The sequence below is a fragment of the Penaeus japonicus genome, unplaced genomic scaffold, assembly GCF_977035675.1.
Source record: "Penaeus japonicus unplaced genomic scaffold, GWHDUDI00000001_assembly GWHDUDI00000030, whole genome shotgun sequence".
NCBI lineage: Eukaryota > Metazoa > Arthropoda > Malacostraca > Decapoda > Penaeidae > Penaeus > Penaeus japonicus.
Genome location: NW_028234432.1, coordinates 14,690,808 through 14,695,807, shown reverse-complemented (window position 1 = coordinate 14,695,807; position 5,000 = coordinate 14,690,808).

Sequence of the window (5,000 nt, the reverse complement as noted above, 5' to 3'; positions counted from 1 at the left end):
ACGTGGTCCTGGAAATGAAAGATAATGTTTGTTGTTAGTTGTGATTTTGGTGATGTTATGGCTTAGAATGTTAGGGTGAGTAGCGAAAATGTTGATGCTGGTTGTTGCAGTTATCTTATTGACTATTGGGGATAACTATAACACCGATGATAAGAGCAATAGTAATGGCATCGATGACGAGAGAAAGAGAGAGAGAGAGAGAGAGAGAGAGAGAGAGAGAGAGAGAGAGAGAGAGAGAGAGAGAGAGAGAGAGAGAGAGAGAGAGAGAGAGAGAGAGAGAGAGAGAGAGAGAGAGAAAGAGAGAGAGAGAGAGAGAGAGAGAGAGAGAGACTCGGACAGAAAGACAGAAACAAATGTTTAAAAATCGTAAAAATAATAATGTACTTAAAAGAAGAAGAAAAAATACTGAAATCACGTGACACACCTAGAATCACCTCCCAGCTTTAACCACTCTGTTGCTTAGGTCTTTGAATCGCTCGACCAGTCTCGCTGCATCGGGTAAGATGGAGAAGGAGGTAGAGAGGAGGGAAGAAGGAAGAGATGATAATAGAGATAGAGGGAAGGAAGCTGAGAGGATGGGAGGGATAAAGGAAGGAGGAAGAGAGGATGAGAGGGATAGAGAGAAAGGAGATTGGCGGAAGATTAGATTGGAGAGACTGATGGTGGAATTAAATGAAGGAAACAGATGGAGGAAAAAGAGAGAATGTACGTGGGTGTAAGAAAAAGAGATAGAAAAAGAAAGAGAGAGCGAGGCAGAAAGAGAGCGGACGATAGAGGAAAAGAAAGGGCTAAAGAGATAGATAGAGATAGGGAGAGAGAAAGAAAGAGAGAGAGAGAGAGAGAAAGAGAGAGAGAGAGAGAGAAAGAGAGAGAGAGAGAGAGAGAGAGCGAAAGCGGGAAGAGAAAGAGAGAGAGAGAGAGAGAAGAGAAAGAGAGAGAGGAAGCGAGAAGAGAAAGAGAGAGAGAGAGAGAGAGAAAGATAGAGAGAGAGGGGTGGAGGGAGGGAGGGAAGGAAAGTCGAGAATAGAAGAACAAGTTTAACTATGTGAGAATTTACAGCAGTTTATGATCGAAGCCTAGATTATAACGGGACAGGCCTACCACTGCAGCTGTGGAATTCAGTACACCAGATTTGATCTCTGTGGCAATCAGCATCATTAATTTTGTTATAATCATTATTTTTTGTTATTATCAATACCATTACCATTTATATTGCCATCACCATTTTCACGGTTGTTATCATTATTAGTAGTGCCAATATCATTATCATTACCACCACTATAACTTTCAACATTATGGATGTTACTAGAGTAATAATCATTAATGAATTAGTTGAAGACGAAGAAATAAGCCTCAGAGAAAATAAAACATTTCAGGAGACGTGACACACCGCGTTTTTGTTGTTGTTGTTTTTAACTATTTTACCTCTTTTTTTATCCGAAGAATGATTAAGCTGACGATTGCATCACCTTTTATAAAGCCTGAACAAGACAGACCCGAAAGACATGTTCACGAAGGACAAACTTTACCGAGAACGAAGAGAAATATTCCCAGCGCTTAACCGGCAATGTTCAAATCTATATTTCATTTTTATTTCATTTTTATAGGTATGGAATGTCTCTACTATTATTTCTTTTTATTCTATTCCATTTAAAGATAAATAAACTCTCATTGTGACTGTAGGTAATCGTAGGACGGAATACAGTAATATAGCATCAGCGAAAATATAATAATATTATTCCCAAAACAATTACCAATCAAAAGAGCACTTCCTCAAACCAACGGAACAACCCCCCCCTCCAAAAAAAAAAAAAAAAAAAAAAAAAAAAAAAACAAAACAAAACACACCGAGCCCAAGAATGCGGTTCGTTTCCTGCGTCAAGAAGTCTCCGCGGTCTCTCCGTACAGCCACGCCAAGGAGGCCTAATGCCCCGGGGGTCTACGCCGGGCTATGTAGGTCAGTAGGCAGCGTGAGTATAAAGGTATCCTTATTAGCCACGAGATGGGTATGGATACGAATTCCTTTTATGTCGAAGTACTTTGGGCGTCATCAGATAATCGGCGCGGAGTGTTGTTTTCTAAAGGTTTTATCTGCTTTGTGGCACGCAAGGGGGATAAATAGTCTATAGATATTTTTTTTCGACTTTAGAAGGTGATCTGCATTGAGGGAGAAATTCGAATTTCCTGTCGATGTATTGACTTAGTCATTTATTGGTTTCTGAAGAAAAGAATATATTCAAATGAGACTTTAAATGCCATGCAAAGGAGGGTAACTTTAAGTTTTGAGCTTATTTGTTTCCGTCGTCATATCTAGCTGTTTGTTTGTCCATCTGTATTTCTTTATATCGGATTATTATACTCATGTTCTCTCTTTATATGTGTCTGTATCCCTTTCCTTCTTCCACGCCCTCTCTCTCTCTCTCTCTCTCTCTCTCTCTCTCTCTCTCTCTCTCTCTCTCTCTCTCTCTCTCTCTCTCTCTCTCTCTCTCTCTCTCTCTCTCTCTCTCTCTCTCTCTCTCTCTCTCTCTCTCTCTCTCTCTTACACACACACATATTCTCTTTCTCTCTCATTCTCTCTCTCTCTCTCTCTCTCTCTCTCTCTCTCTCTCTCTCTCTCTCTCTCTCTCTCTTCTCTCTCTCTTCTCTCTCTTCTCTCTCTCTCTCTCTCTCTCTTCTCTCTCTCTCTCTCTCTCTCTCTCTCTCTCTCTCTCTCTCTCTCTCTCTCTCTCTCTCTCTCTCTCTCTCTCTCTCTCTCTCTTTCTCCCTCCCTCTCTTTCTCTCTCCCCCAAGAAGTCACGTTCTATCCATCCAAAGACCAATTCAAGTCGACCCACCGACCACAGCGATCCCCGTAACCACGTAGTATGTATGGATTACCCCCTCCTCCCCCTCCAGGCCCCCCTAAACCCCATCACCACCATCCCCCACCCCAGCACCCCCAATTCGCTCTCAACCCAGTGTCTGAGACCCCCGAATTATAATCAGGTACCCCTCGCCACCATCCCCCCCCTCTCTCTCTCTCTTCTTCCTTTCCCCCTCCCCCTCCCCCTCCCCCTCCCTACCACCCCACTTTCCCCCCCGGCCTACTACACCTTACCTTTACATTCATCCTCGTCACCTCACCGTACCCCCCTCTTCCCCCTCTCTCGCCCCCTTCCCCCCCCCCTCCACTACATCCCCACCCACACCCGGCAACCTCAAGCCAATCCTTACCTTCTACCCCCCCTTACCCCCCCTTTCCTTACCCTACAACCCTCCCCCCCCAATTACCCCCCCCCCTCCCCTCCCTCTTATTGTGTGAGTAAAGAGGTCAAACCGCCCTCGATATGTAGGTCAAGCTATGTCCTTGTGCTTCGTGTCCCGTCCTTCCCAGGTGCCTTGTAAAACGGCAGGTAGGGGGATGATGATGGGTGGGTACAGGGTGGGGGGTGGGGGGGAAAGGTGAGAGGAGGTAGAGAGGTGTGGTAGGGGTGGGGTGGGGGTAGAGGAAGAGATGGTAGGAGGGGGGAGAGGGAGAGGGAGAAGGAGGAAAAGGGAGGGAAGAGAAGCTGTTACTCTTCGTGGCTATGACTTGGAAGAGAAATATGGAGAGTAACTAACGGTTGGAGAAGATGAATGCATGGGACTGTTCTTTCTTTTATTTTTTTTATTTTTTTTTTTTTTAACCCGCGGTGTTATCCATCCGCCGTTACTATTCTTTTTTTTTTCTTATTGGTTTCGATATATTCAAATAAATGCTTGTGGGTTCAAGTCAACTGTGTGTTTCGCTTAAGTGGGTCTTGTTCTATCAAAATTCATATTGAATTTTTTTTGACGCCAGTGCATGATATCAAAATGATGTAGATATATGAAAGAATCATAATCATATTTGCTATTTAAAGGTTTATATCTTTATTTTTTTGAAAACCAATACAAATGAGAAAAGCTTACCTTAGAAACTACACTGTATATATTAAACCAACTTTAAATAATACAAAGATAGAATTTATAAAATTCAACACTTGTTTTTTCTATATTCTACTGAAAGATGTTCATTCACCATATAATTTCGTGACCGTATTGTATTTCCATGTCTTCTTATATTTGTTTTTAACTATTTCATATACTTTCTTATATGTCTACTCTATGTTTCATGTATCTCTATTTTCTCCTATAATCATATTATTATACAATACTTATATAACCATATTCCAGACTACTGGACTTACATTCCTATGCTAAAAGGGTCAAAGTTTTCTTAATCAGGCAACATTATATAATATAGAACGATGTTTCCATTTGATGAGAACCTTAATAACGAAGAACAATTTGATTTCTCCAATTAAAAGAAATCAGAATCCCATTAATTAATTAATTAATTGTGTCTTACTGGTTTGATATCTTGAAGAAAGTTTCCACGGGGGGGGGGGGGGGGGGGCTGCCCACCGCCACCCCTACTCCTCACCCCCACCCCCAACCTCCCCTCCCCCCCTTCCACCCTAACTGTAATGGGGATTATTAGTATAATGATGATGGTGAAGATGATGATAATTATGATGATATTTATGATGATAATGACAATTGTGAGGATAAGGTGAAGAATAATGATAACAATGATAATTGTAATGATAGTAATGGTAACGATGATAACAACAATAATACCGATAACAAATACATACAATTATTGCAAAATGATAGCAATAAGAGTAATAACATTAAAATAAACTAACATAAGATAAAACAAACTTACATCGCAGGCACTCCCATCTCGAAAGCCGGAAACGGAAAAGTCAATGAAGAAAGTTCTCGAAGTATGACACACTCTGACACATCCGGCACTTATTGCGTCATGCGTCTTGAGGCTATGCTAGTCTTCGACGCTTTTTCTTTGCTTATTTTTTTCATTTGATTTTCATATTTGATTATTCCTTTTATTCATATATCTATCTTATTCTTGTATTTGCTTGGATTTACTTGTGATATGCTATGATTAAGAAGTGATTTGTTTGCAAACTTAGCAT